Below are 15,466 nucleotides of genomic sequence, written 5' to 3' on the forward strand. Positions count from 1 at the left end.
CAACGACTTTCCCGCTTCAGAATAAAACTCCTTCAAAATGTCAAAATTTTTCATCATGCATGTGGCACATTGCATCATTACATCAAAATGGATTCCCAGTTTGACTGTTTGAGAAAAAAAAAGCCTCATGATGTGAAAGCCACAATATTTGGTGAAAGTCACAATATTTGGTGAAAGTCACAATATTTGGTGGAAGTCACAATATTTGGGGGAAGCAAAGGTTCTCATACGCAACATCGTCACAGTGGCACTAAGTAAATCAAAAGGAAATGACAGACCATGTCAGAAATCAATGGTCAGAAAAATTAAGATAAGACTATGTCTATGATCGATGTTCCGTGAACACAGATGAACAGTGAGTTGCGACGGGGGGTGGCAGATATATGTCAGGAGAGTTGGTGCCATGTTAGTTTGCTGGTGACCATGACACCTAGCTGAGCTCTACCTTAAAGCATCTTCATGCCTAAGATTAGTCCAAAATCCTTATCTATGTCCAACAACAACAGACATGCAGTATTAGAAAAGATTGTGGGAGAAGAAACTGTTTCTCACAGACTTTATTATAGAACACATTGATGAAATCAAGCACATTTTAACACACGTTTAATCTAGTTTAATGACTACATTTGAACATTATTTTACCAAATATTTTAAGAAATTTACAGGGGAAGTTTAGCCTCCATATTATTTGAGAAATCATCACTGACAGACTATTAGGAAGAGGGAAGAGAGCCAAGAATGATGTTGCCAGATGATGTTGAGTGTGCCAGAAAGTGCACCACCGGGGCCGAGTGCAAGTGCAGAGATGAGGCAAAGCTGGAGTCAAGCGTGAGCACAACTGGCAGAAAAGAGTTTTTCATAGTTTATTGTGCACTAGGCGTGTATTGAACAATCAGATTAAGATGTAAACACTGCAAACCTGCCTTAATGCACAATCAAACTGGTAACTGTGCAATGCAGTTTGAGGCACAGCAAACATTGGGAGCACCTCTTAACGATGCAGCATATCCCCCCTTAGTAAAAGGTAATTCCTGTTTACTTTCATCCACTATGGCCTACAGTATTGTACCCCCTAAACACCAGACGTCACTTAGATGTTGGTTTTTAGGCAAAATCTGGTTGGTCCATCAGAGTCTTGATTTAGTCCAGAAATAGTTGTTGACTATGGGGCTTTGTTTTGGTTGGTCTGATTTTGTCCCACTTTAGTCCAATAATAAACATTGAAAAGAAGTTGAAAACTTCAATGAAATGTGGATGTCGTTTGTGTTGAAGATCAGAACAGAGGAGCCACTGACACCTATTCTGTTGGCTGTAAAGAAGATTTTTGGGGACCTCTGGAAGCCTTTCATTAATATTTTCAAAATATTAGCAGCAGGAACAAATAATTTTGCGGCATGGAACAGCAAAAACATAGCATGTGGTTTTTACACCATTTTTGTTTAAACTAGAAACATTTTTGGGGGAGGGTTTTACTCAGGTAGAATGTAGACATAGGTGTCTGAAACGTGTGTACTCAGCCCTGCTCACAGTCCCACTTAACACACAGTCTGCTCAATGTGGTTGTCCTAAGAGATGTGCACTTTTTAGGCATAACACGTTGCCTTCCCTCCAACAAATCAAATTATCTCAAAGAAAAAAAAGTAAAAAATAAGGAAACAAAACAATTAAAGCTATGCTTTCACTTGGGGTTACTGCTATAATTAATATTTAGTTATTTCACTGTATATTGAAGAATAGGGGAGCACAAGCCACACTCTCTGACTAATGAAATCTAAAAATAAATATTTTATCAGAAACATACCTAAAACTTTTTTTTTGTATATAACCATTTCAGAGAAATTCATCACACTTAGCACTGATAGTGCAAGACAGATATCTACATGACATGCACACAGTCTCCAGGGTTCAGTTGGAGCATTTCTGCAGAAAAGTGCATTTGACAGAGTCTTGGTGGAATGAGGTTAAGTTGTGGGCCACTTCAGAAAGAATCATGCTGGTCTCATTGTTATACGTGCAAGCAGCTATACTGTACATGAATTAGATTCAAGATATCCATGCTTCTGTAACTCAACACAAACAGAAAATGTGCTACTGCAAACAAATATCAATACCATTACTGCTCAGTCTTAATCCAGATAAATCTTTCTGGTTCCACAGCACGGCTCTTTATTCCATTGAAGGGGACTTCCCTGATGCTGGCCAGATCGGATTTGGTCATTTATTCATATAAACTCCTTGAAGCCTGCAGCTGTTCTAAGTATGCTGTAGAAGCGGAACATGGCGACAGAGCTCAGCTCACCTGGGGCTCAGGAACCTAGGGGAGCAGGCATTGGTAGGTAAGGCATATAACAAAGCAAATCTAAAGGAAGAAATCAGAGCTCCTACTTCTCATGGAGCCAAGATGCAAACGTTTATTAAACATTTCAGGTCTCGTATAACTTGAGGAACATTAAAAGTATTAAAACTACAACAGGTGCAAAGAAAACAGTCTACAGAACAGATCTGGGATTACTCAGGAACATTAAGTATCCAAACCTTTTGCAAATAATCCTTCATAAAGCAGATTTTCTCATGGGACAGCTTGGATTTTGTTTTTTGTGCCTCTGTGGTTTAAACAAAAACTGGATGAAGTGAATTCAGAGTGGAGTACTGCTTCTTTGAGCAAAAACTAGAAGCTAAACAATATATCCTTAAAATCCTTAAAACATTAGCTTGTCTTAGATGTTGAAATTTGCTTGCATGCACCATGCAGATTTGTGCATGCTTTTCAGCAGGCAGTTTGACAGGAATTCATAAAATATAAAATTGTATCGCAAATCACATGTCATTTGCTGGTTTGACCAGCAGGGCCAGACCTGATGTCTTATTTTCAAAAGGGTGGCAGGGCTCTATCTCAAGGACTAAAAAGAGCGGAGGAGGAATGAATAATTAGAGTAAGTAATTATATGAGTAAGAGGCACTCTGGACACTACCCCTATCTTCCCCTTTGTTTGTTTGGACTGGAAAGAAACCCTTGGGACAGAACAGGACTAGAGAAGGCTAAAAAAAAAAAGATTTTAAGAACGTAAAATGGTTGTGACTGCACATAATGATTACAAATTGTACCTTAACCAGATCAAGTGGAAGATTTATTTGCACCGGGAGCTAACCCTATAAAAGTATCTCCCTAAGATCCAACAGAAGGACAGTTTAAAATATGTTTCCAGTATGTTTGAAGAGTTTGATACGTATTTTTTCCAGGTAGCCTGGGCATTAACTCATTACTTTATGACTTAAATTTTACTTTCAGCCAAACGGACGTGAATTTGTTTCATCTGATATTATTTTTTTAACCTTTTTCCACCCATAAACTTTAAGGGCTTTGACAAGGTCTCACGCCAAGGTTATCAGTATCCTTGTTATTTCTAACACCCTGAATGGAACCAATAACCATTCCAGGAAATGTGGCATGAATACTGGGTTTTTTGTTCCCTTTTTAAGCAGGGCTGTAAATCTGCAAGTCAAAAACAAAGATTGGCCGAAATGTTCGCAGCTGAAGACCACATGTTCAAAAACATACTTCTGGGACCTAAGATAAAGGTGAAATAAAGGTATAAATCAAGGTGGAAAAAAAAGATCCTTCTGATAAAGTTATTTTATTCTTTTAAGTTAGGTAAATGTACTTAGATAAATGTAACGGTACGTTTGATTAATGTTTATCCAAATTTCAACAATTGTAAAATGTAGCTCTCAGTTGTAGCTCTCAGTTTAAGAGTGCTTCTACTCAAGAAAACCAGCACTGAATAGTAGGACTTTTATTTGTTCTGCTGTATGAATTTCCTCATTATACATTGTTAAAAGCAGGAAACAAAGTATCTTGTTTCTGCACTGTGATGATTAGTTGATGCATCAGTTAGATGATTTGTAGGTGCAGCATAAAGGTTAAACAACTTTTCTTTGGCTTTGTCTCATTGGGTTCACATGGAAGTGTAAGAAAAAACCAAGCTCTTTAACTCTAAAACGATGCACTGCCTCTTTCAACAGCTGTATCGCCTTGCGTTTCAGATGCTTGTCAAAAAAAAATCCCTGTTCGACCAAGTGACAAGGTAAGGTATAAACATGCATCCCCTGTCCCTTAAAAAAGAAGAATCAAATCAAAAAAAGTAATTTAACCTGCAGATTCTGACGCTCAGGCCTTGTTAATGAGGCTAGTTTTAGACAAAAAGAAGCTTTTGAATCAGGAGGTTTCACCTTCATGTCAGTGTAGAGAGTATGAAACTGTTTTGTCTTCAGGGTGGAACAGATCAACTACAAGTCTTTGCTACTCACCTTCAAGTCTATGTTTCTGAAGCGAATGAAGATTGTAGCAAGTCACTATCTCTGTAGAGTGAATGGTACACTGCACCTGCCCTTGGCCCTGATGGTGGCAGCAGCATTCCAAATGGTGACTGAGAATGTGTCACCATTTGGTAGAGTTGAGTAGAAGTGACTTTTTTCACTCCCTTTGGTAGGGTGAACTTTTTCAGCTGTCATAGGTATTGCATCATCTGCTATCCCTCCTTGGTGAGGGAAAAAATGCCCATCTAAGCTTGAGTTCCTGAGCAATGATGGTACCCAGGAAGCAGAATGCCATCTTGACAATAAGAGAGTCACACAGGATGATGGCGGTTGGTGTGTGGGGATGAGCTAATTATAAAGTTCATGACTATCTCCACTGATTTCAAAGCATTGACCGGTGCCAATTGCACACTCCCTCAAATCTTGTGACATCTGTGGCATTGTGCTGTGAGATAAAACTGTACTTTTGTGGCCTTTTATTGTGGGAACTCAAAGACACACCTATGCACTAATTATGATGTCTAATCAGCATCTTGATATGATTCCTTGATATGAGGTGGGATGAATTATCTCAACAAAGGATAACTGCACACTATCACAGATTTAGACTGGCATGTGAACAATATTTGAGGAAGATGGTTATATTTTGTATGTGGATCTTTGAGTTAACCTCATAAAAAATGGAAGCAAACCAAGTGTTGCATTTATATTTCTGTTGGGTGTAAGTCTATTAGTAAGTCTTTTAAACCAGATAACCATTAGAGCTAAAACATTGATTAAACATTTACTTAACCTTTGGTTGGCTAGTGCAGACTTCCAGTAGTTTTTTCCTTCAGTTTTTGGTGAAGTATGTCACAGCATTGACAGAATGGACTTTGTTTTTGTTCTTGCCACTTTGGGTAAACTTTGGTTCTCACAGAGTATGTGCATACTTTCACCATGTAGTGAAAACGCCAAGAAGAAAACTTTAAAATGGTGGCAGGTTCATCAGGTTATCCCAGTGGATAGTTGCTTAAGAGAGATCATTGAGTGAGAAATATCGACATTTTATTACTAAAAGATGTTCTTATACTACTACAAAAAGAGAGTTTAAAGTTTAGAGAGTTGAAGAGAGTTTAAGAGTTTAGGAATGGAGTTTCTATACATCCATCCATCCATTTTCGAACAAGCTTAATCTCAAGTGGGGTCGTGAGGGGTTCTGGGGCAGATCTCCAGCTGTCAATGGGTGAGAGGTGGGGTACACCCTGGACAGGTCGCCAGTCCATCACAGGAGTTTCTATACATTGTAAGAAAATGTCATGTAAACACTGTGATCTAGTAGGGAGATGAATACATCCACAGTGGCTGAGGTTGACCTTGTGAAAGCCCTGAGGAGTGTGAGATGCAAAATCTCGAAGGTGTTTTGCTTCTTGTCCTAGGGGGAGTTGAAGATGGCACTGGAGTTTTGGAGATTCAGGAAGGGAAGCAATAGCAGTGGTGCAAAGAAAGGTCCAAGTCCCAGATCCAAAGGGGACAAGCCACTAGATTTATCTGAGGGGACTGAAAGGTTAGGTCTCCAGAGAACTCAGGGAAATAATGAGGAAGAGCACTAGAAGAAAAACAAAAAAGGGGGGAAAAAATAAAGCCCCATTTACACTACCCTCTGAAAACCGATCTGTGATGAGTTCGGACCCAGCTTGGATCACCATGCTGAGCATGGTTCTTTCTGACCGTTTACACATCACGCTACTCTAGAGGGAAACAAGCAAATCAACATGGCAGCGCTCGTAAAATTCAGGAAGTTTGGTTGTACTGTAATTGAGATATTTTGTTGTTTGAATCAGGCAAAGAAGGCAGCCTTTGGTGAATTTACTTGACAGAGTCGGCTTTTGGAAAGTGGATACGACAAACGATAGTCTAATCAGGGCTTACAGCCACAGGAAACAACGACAGACGTTGAGGTTCATCACACTGCTCAGCAGAATCATCACTGGAAATCGTATCGCACAGTAGGTAAGTTAGTATTTTAATGAATGTCAAAAATTTCATGATCACAGAGGCTAACGGAGATGACGCGGTCTGCTCATGCGGTCTTTGTTATCTGAGAACCGGGCTAGAAATGATCCGCGTTGAGCCATACTGATGAACTAGTGCCAGTTTAGCGCAGTTCGGTTGTGTCTGGCACAGTCCTGTTCAGTTTTGCGTGCCATTTACACTGAAAAGTTATCTCGGTTACCGTGCTCGGACTGATTTCGGCACTGTATCAAAAAGATAGTGTAAATGGGGCTTAAGAGGATGCAAACTGGCCATGATGAAAGAAAAAGAAAGTCTGGCATTATAAGGGAATTCACTCCTCTTTCAACTCTTCTTGAAGAACTCCAGTTGCACCTGCTGGTCACACCTTGCAATCAGAAGAGGTGAGACACATAAATCTTAACATAGCCTTGTGGATATGACAAGATATTTTTCAGTTAGATCAAGAGATGATTACCTTCAACTATAAGGCTAACTAAGCACCTTGTGTAAAGGTTAACATATCAGATAGTTGTATAAAAAAAACAACACTTTTAAATCTTTCCTTTTTGTAAGCAGATTCTGCCTTATTTTAAAGTCAGATATAGAAAAGCCTAACAGCACCATGATGCGCAGGTTCATCAGATAAGATGGATTTTTGTAGCTGAAGTGTTAAAGTCAGACGTCCACAGCAGAAGCCTGTCTGCTCAGTTAGTTGACATAAAACCCACATGTCACAGCATAAAACAGCTTGTTCAAACACCTGTGCAGATAAGAAATGGATGCCGGTTTCTTCACACTGTATTGTGCAGGAAACAAAATGTGTTGATATGAAAACAGAGAGAATAGCACAGAGGTTGTTGACTAAACAGTCCCAAAGTGTCACAGTCGCAACAGGTTTTGCCAGACCAACTTCAAGGTTAAATCTTCAGGGGTCAGCATTGGTCATCATACTTAAACATTCAGTATAAAAAAAAATTGTTTGTCAGTTGCAGTAATTTCCATAGTAAATAAATTGTTTCCCTTCAAGCTAAACATATTCTATGCTTGGAAGGTCAAATCATAAACAAACTTTTGTTGCATATTACCAACTTTTTTGTTGATTAACCACAAAAAAGAAAAGAAATACAGTTTTTTAATAATCTACAACACCTGCTTGACATTTCATCAACTCAAGTTAATACCTTTATTGCTACCACATGGTGGTATTAAAGAAGGAAGGAGCTAGAACCATCCTTGATCACAAAATTGAATATGAAATCTCTCAGAAATCAATTTACTTGGAAAGTTGTTGAGAATGCAGTATTATATGTTTCACTGACACCTGGTTGCAAGACTACATCAACATCTCATTTGTAAGTCTTGTAAGTTTGTACGTCTCCTGGCTTCTAGATGGCATGAACAGACCACTACTGTGTGATTAAATAGCATATCTTGTCCACAATAAATATTAATGTAAATGTGTTTTGGTCTCTGGAGCCGATATATAAACATAATAGGTTTAGGTTTATGTCAATACCATTTCCAGAGGGATTTCCCCTTTTCTATCTCAGTAGTTTGAAACTCCCTCAATCAGCTGATGCTGTTTGTGTGAAGTTGTCAGCTCAAGTGGGATCTGGTGAACTTTAAGTGCCTTGAGATGACATGTGTTGTGAATTGGCACTATATAAATAAACTGAATTGAAATTGAAAGTTAGAGACGCAGCCCTCCAAATCAAATGTTTTGATATCGACAGATTTTAAACATTCATCCTTTCCTGTACTATTTTCATGTTTTAACAATCACTTAAGTGCTGCACCAAGAAAGTATAAACATTTTGGATATTTCTGTCTTGCTGCTCTGTATTTTTGGAAAGGCCGTCCAATTCTAACTTTTTTGCTGTGTGTATGAGCTTATTGTGTAAAGGCAACCTATGGTCCAAAGAACAAAAGATGCACTGTAAGCCATAATGGAAGATCAATAGCATCATCTTTGCCACCTAGGAATCTCAGTGATTTAGAGGCTAGTTAGCATTATCCTAACCATGTTCTTATGTATATAGTCTAATTGCTTTGAAAATTTTATTTAAACTTATCCAAAGAAATATTCAACAGCGACAAATAAAAAAAGGAAATGAAAACATTTCTAATTAGTTACAAAGCTAATATCAAGCAGGAAGCAGTGGCTGTACATTTAATGCTCTTGGTTTCAATTTTTGGTGAATTTAAGAAATTTAAAGCTACAGTGTGTAATTTTCAGTGACATCTAACGTCCAGACTGCAGACCGCAGCAACATGAACATCTCCCCCCCACCGCTTCTCCCCCCCAACAGTACGGCGAACGTTACGGGACAAAATGTCTGCATCACCTACCTTCTCAAGTGATGAGGTTTGTTTACATAGATAATTTTACAGATAGTATTTCATTAGTCTGTGTAGGGTATAGATTTCATGTAGACTTAAGATAATAAATATACCCGTTATTTTTTCTACATCGTTGTGACATTTTGGCGATCTCGCAATCGCTAGTTTGTTGGCTCTGCGCTGCCGTAGCGCAAAGATGTCTGCCTCCATGGCTGCGAGACCCGCTCCTATGTAATTATAAATAACGAATTCTAAGGCAACGCAAATATTAAGGTTAAGAGGCTGAGCTCGTAGATGATGATAAATAACATAGTTATGTATAATATATTACATTTCTCACTGTATATCCCTGTAATTATTACACACTGTAGCTTTAAAAACCAAGATGTTTATTGGAATTAAGTTTTTTTCATGAAAAGAAAGAGGGCGATATGACCCGTATAGAAACATATCAGAGTTGTGCACCAAAAAATTTATTTTTACAAGCCCTTCTTTATTTAAACAGAATACTTAATCATGTTTTGGGAACAAACATTTCCTAGCATGTACAATTTACACCAAAGCAGCTGCACAAACCAGTGACCTTTTAGCTTTTCTTTTACTTACTAAAATAAGTTTATACAGTCAATCCACTTTCTTTTTATTTTTTACAGTTTGGACAATTGCATTTGAATATAACAGACAGAAAAGCATCTAGAAAAATATCCTCTGGAAAGACGAGATTAGCCGTAATCCATTTTATCACGTTTGGGAATTGCTTGACAAAACATGTAGATACAAAGACCTCATACCAACCATCAAGCAGTAGTCAATATTAATATTGGTAGTTAATATTAGCATTAAGCAAATATTAAGCCATCTGCTGAAATGCTTGAGCTTTTCAGAACCAAAAGGTCATTAAAAGACAAGTGCCCAAAAAGGAAGCAAATCTACAGCAGAATAACAAAATAAGCTCTTCCTTCAACCTCGAAAAGCTGCCTTGTAATTTGATAAGGTTCTGCTCTTAATATTAATCCAAAAAAATATCTATTTCTGCTGCATTTGTTGTCTCCGTTAATTCTAAAACATGCTTTCTAAGTAAAATATCATACATTTTTGAATTACTGACATCTTTATTGACCTATCGTTTAGAAAACCAAAAGTACAAACCATACTCTAAACATAGAAATTTGGTTTGCTTGTGTGGTGGCCATTTATAGGGTATTTTTATTTGAGTACACTCTAAAAGGCTCATGCAAATCAAACGTTTTTAGTGTTAACCTTGGCATTTGCGGTGTTTACTCGAGTTACCATAAGCCAGGTGCAGTGGTCATTTATCACTGCAGGAATACACTGCACCATCTGCACTGTCCTCTACGCACTCTTTGAGTAACAACAGCCCCAACTGATCCCTTTCTCCATTCACACAGCAGTCACACTGTGATCCAAATAAAATCAGAAGAATGACAAAGGGGGCAAAGACAACAAACCTGATAGAAACAACATGTAATAGTACGTGTGCACAGTACAATGTGAATGCACATTGCAGAGGTTTGAGTTATTTTCTTTGAGCTAGAGAGCAGCACAAAGCATTTTTCCATAACATTTACATGAATGTTTAGACTAGCAAATTCTCTGCTGAAGCCAAGCAGGTGGAGAAGATGGAGGTTTTTGTTTAAGTGACAAACTAAAAAAAGTCTTCATACTTTTTAACTGATCAGTAAATAAAGAATGATGACAGGAAAGAAAGAAAGAAAGAAAGAAAGAAAGAAAGAAAGAAAGAAAGAAAGAAAGAAAGAAAGAAAGAAAGAAAGAAAGAAAGAAAGAAAGAAAGAAAGAAAGAAAGAAAGAAAGAAAGAAAGAAAGAAAGAAAGAAAGAAAGAAAGAAAGAAAGAAAGAAAGAAAGAAAGAAAGAAAGAAAGAAAGAATTAGGGGAATAGGGAACATAGCTGATTAAAAAACTACTCCACTGTCACAAGATTAAACAACTGGCAAATCAAAATTTTTGCAACTATTTGCATAGACTTGCAAATGCGGCTATCATCTGGATTTGAAGTGGCTGAATTTGCCTTCAGCCTGGATCCTTACGTGAATGTTTCAAAATTATTCCAGGGAAGACGAAGGAAGCTTTCAAGTATCTATGACTTGCAAATTGACTTCCTTGGAAACAAATAGTCCAAACAAAACAAAGGCCCAGTAGATGCCTAGTGAATGCAATAAGTCAACACACAGCTGTTAAAATGTCAGGTTTTTCTGGAACAGAAAACAAAACTAAGTAAAATCTCTCCCCACCTTTTTCTGCATTTAATTTTGCTACTATCCTGGATTATTTAATTGAAAAAACAAAAAAAACAATAGTCTGCCCATGTTCAGCATTCAGTCTGTTTATGAAAATTATTCTGCTCAGAGGCAGATTTTGATATGGCAGCAAATGATAAATGACAGCACTAGCACTGTAAGAAGGTACAGTTGTGAACAAATACATTGCTTTTTATTGTCATCACACTGTCACAAGTACAGAGCAACGAAATTCACTCTCTGCATTTAACCTATCCCCTTGGGAAGCAGTGGACAGCCATTGTGCAGCACCCTGGGAGCAGTGTGGGGTTGAGGGTATTGCTCAGGGATTTAACTCAGAACCTTTGGATTCGTAATGCTCTAACCACTAACAATCCCCTACTTGCTCAGTGCAAAGTAAGAATTGGCAGAAGGGATTTTTTTTTTTTTTTTTGAAAAAATGTCTGACCACATAAAGGCCTCATTATGTTTATACCATGATAGTTTATAAGGAAAACATAACCAGCAATAACTGATTAAATGTAAAGGGAGAATGGTATTGTAAAAATGGGGCATACTTTATAAATAGTGAAAAGAAAAAGACAGCAACTGATCAAGGCGGCAGCCAAGAATGTAAAACAACACCGAAGGGCTTTGATTTTCATGGTTATAACTGAAACATTTTTATGTTCTGCACTAAGGGCCAGAATTAAGGACAAAAATATTTTCTCTTAAAAAAAAGTTAGAATATCTTGACTTAATGAATTTTATATCTGAAACCAGTTTAAAGGGTGTTATTGTATTATGAAAAACAAGCCTCATAAGAAAATTTCAACATTTGGATAAAAACCATAACATGAAAGATTTTGGGAGGATAATATGTCAGGTAAAATTGTTGGATGATATTAAATAAATTAAGGGAGGTGGTGCCCTGGTGGGTTCAGCATTGCGCTTGGGTTCCAGAGGTTCTGAGTTCAAGCCCTAATCTCAAGGACTGCCACTCTGGCTCCCTAAGCAAGATCCTTAACCCCACACTGCTCCCCGGGTGCCACACAGTGGCAGCCCACTGCTACTCAAGGGGATGGGTTAAATGCAGAGAGTTAAATTCGTTGTTTTGTACTTGTGACAGTGTAATGGCAATAAAGATGAATTCCATTCTATTCTGTTCTTCTTCTAAAATACAGGTAAAATAAGACAGATTATAAATTGAAAATTAAACCTTGCTGCAACTTAAATCTGGAAGGTTCTCAACTGCAACCAGTCACGTCATCATGAGCCTCTGCCATAGCCTATCAGCACTGCTCCACACCTTTATATTAGCCAGTCACCATTTAAGATGTCCTTTCAACTGAACCGTGTCTCTCCTCCGGCTCTTCATCTCACTCCCTACCGCTGCCCTCATTCTCCAGCCTCCATTCCACCTTCAGTTTCAGACTCTGTGCATTCAGTAGCAGTATATTCTCTTTATTTGAGCGCCAAAGACTTATTTCCTTAATTTTGATTAAACTTCCTAATCTCTGTTTTTTTTTCAAAGTGTTTCTTTAGGTCTTTGCACACTTATTTAGTCAGGTTGTGGCATCTTTTTTTATTTTTTTCAGGTTTCTCACAAAGGATCTTTTTTTTTTTGTTAAACTGGATATAAAGAGGATATTTTTAAACCATTGTTACACTCTTCAAAATGCAATTCAAAAAGCCCTTGGGAGATGCCACCTGGGTGTATATTAGATTACATAAACATGTTTATGCTGCTGTGCAAGTTCAACAAACCATATTAATGAATCAGAATTAGATTTTTTCCCCTTGTGTTTCACTGTAGGTTTTGAAGCCCCAACATGTAAAAACTGCAACTATCTACATTTATACAAGTAAAAAAAAAAATCACAGAATTTTTTTTAAACTTCACATCCAAGGGTTAAATTATTTAATCCTTTTCTTTTTTGTTATAACATTTGAAAAATTATGCTGTAAAAAAGAGCTTTGAAGGATCAGTTTCTGCCCTTGCAGCAAAACCACAATTTTATTTGGTAATATTTCAAATTATACATTCGAAGTATTACTTTGAATGACTTTCCAGGATGTTCCCATCAACAGTGAACCACCAATGACCCGCCTTTTACTCCGAATGGCCCCACAACGCCTGTCAGCCCCTACAAAATGGTAATTAAGTGGGAGCTGCTTGTCAAAAAGCTGCAGTGGTACACATTTCTTATTGGATTACAAGGTGCTGAGAAGGAATGCAGGGACCGAGCGTTGCTCCGCTCCCTGCTGCTGGTAGAGGCTGAAAGAAACAACATTTGTGGTAAAAATGAATGGAGATTCTACCCGTCCCTTCACGGCCACTAACTGCCAATGCAAAATACAGCATGTGCCATTTATTTCCAGAGTCAAAACAACCCACCATGCGATTTTCTCCTGTGAATGTTTGTGTTTGACTTTGTGGTTCTTAATAGATTCTTAATGTGCAAAGGATTGTAGCGTATCAGACGAGCTGAAAGTTAGTGGCGTGACAACGGTAACAGTGGGATGGATGGCTTGGATTAACACCTGGAGAAGGGTTCGTAGGAGTGTGTTTTGGGTTGAGACAACTCTGGTGGTGATAAAGCAATAAACTAAACACATAGTCAGTGGAAGGGCAGCCAAATGCTATGTGGGCAGCAGGTCAGGAGAAGAATAGAGCTGTTGTATCAAAGCAGGGAAAGTCCACATCACGTCATTTTATCTTCATTTATCCCGATTTGTGTTTCATATATTTACAGCTCCATTGCCTGACTGAAAGGTCTCTGCATGTTTCCTTGACTGGACAATAAATTCAGGATCATTGTCGTTTCACGTAATAGTAGATTCCACTATTCGGTTTCCCTTTGGTTGGAAAAGGTAAGACACTACTGTACTAAACCAGAGGCTGGAACTTAAAGAAAATTAAAAAAGGGAATGAAAGAGTGGAAAAACTAAAATGTTTTGTGCATAGATAAAGAAATATAAAAAATCTATTCACTGCAGAAACTTAACTGATTAGTGAAACTGTCTGTTTAATCTATAGATTACATATGTGTGTCATGTAATCTAAGAAGAGTGTGTGTCATCAATTTTGTATTAAATACTTTAGACATATTACAAGCAGGTTAAGCATCCCTGAAAAAAAGATGAAAACATGCACATGGGGATGTGACATGATGTGTTACATAAGGTGCACCTTGCACTAGAATGGACTGTGTCGTGTCTAAGGGGGATTGCTTTTGCAAATATGGGAAATAGTGTTTTCTGGATTTAATTTTCCCAAACCATTTTCTAAATAGAAATTGGACAAATGATTCATTGCTTGTTTGGCTGGGATCTGTGGCAATGCATCTAGCCCTTTTCTCGACTCATGTAATATAAGTTGAAATAGATCACGCAGACGGCCAGTAGGGGAGCTAGACTTCCAGCTTCTTAACATTAAATACATATTAGTACATATTAGGCACAAAGGGGATACATTTTTGTGTTTTTAATTTGCCATTCATAAAAATTTAACAAAATAAACAGTTTTAATTTTCCTTTATGAAATGGAACAGGGTATTTTTTCTTTTGTGCTTATAAAAATGAACTTAGTAACCTTTACTTAAATTTTGGTTAGGTCATTTTACTTTTATTTGAGTAACAATTTGCACTGGTAACTTATCTTATATTTGAGTAGAATTTGTATCTAAGTCGCTATAGTTTTTTTTAAGTTACTGCATTTGAGAAAGGCCCTGCCCCTCTTCTAGCTCCGCCCCAGCAGACAGCATCAGTAATCAGCTGTACTGTCTTCCCCACCAGTCTATTTTTACATGCTCCCATACTACATTGTCAATTTAGCAGCTGAAGAAAGAGTTTAGATTGTGTGAACTTCCTGAGAATGAAGAAAGGCTGCTCGGCCTTCTTCACCAGGTGGGAGGTGCTCTCAGTCCAGGAGAGGCTGGAGGAGATGTGAATGTTCTGGATCTTTTCCACGACCATTACCCTCTGTATGCAAAAAGGAGTGAGTTCAGTCCATCTGGCCTTCCTGCAATCGACAATAACAAGCTCGGTCTTGTGGTGTTCAGGAGGAGGTTGTCCTGGAGCAACACTGTATCAGATAGTGAACCTTTCTCTCTATTGTCTAATCAATGTTTGAAATAATACATGTTTCTTCTCGCCATGTTTTTGTGTTGTGGTTGGGCGAGCATTCATGTGTAAAAAGGCTGGAAAGAACAGAGCTGAGAACACAACCCTGTGGTGTACCAGTGTTAAGATGAGGGTTTCCCTATCATCACCTGGGTGACAACTGGTGGCTTTGGTGACTTCCAATCCAGTAGCAAAGCAGTGTTGATCATCCAAGGTTTTGGAGCTTCAGAGCCTCCTAGTCAGGAAGGTCTTGTGTTGAACACTGAGGTGAAGGTGTTAGTATGCATAGCCTAAGCAAGGTGAAGCTATACCTTTTCATATTTGGGGTTCATGGTTAACAGGATGTTCGTGAAAGAAATCCTTAAAACCACTTTGAAAGTTACAGGAAGAGCAAACTCTCCTTAAATCGATTTCAGAGACTTGTAGATGGCCA

Source organism: Cyprinodon tularosa, unplaced genomic scaffold, assembly GCF_016077235.1.
Source record: "Cyprinodon tularosa strain WSP-4 unplaced genomic scaffold, ASM1607723v1 ctg404, whole genome shotgun sequence".
NCBI lineage: Eukaryota > Metazoa > Chordata > Actinopteri > Cyprinodontiformes > Cyprinodontidae > Cyprinodon > Cyprinodon tularosa.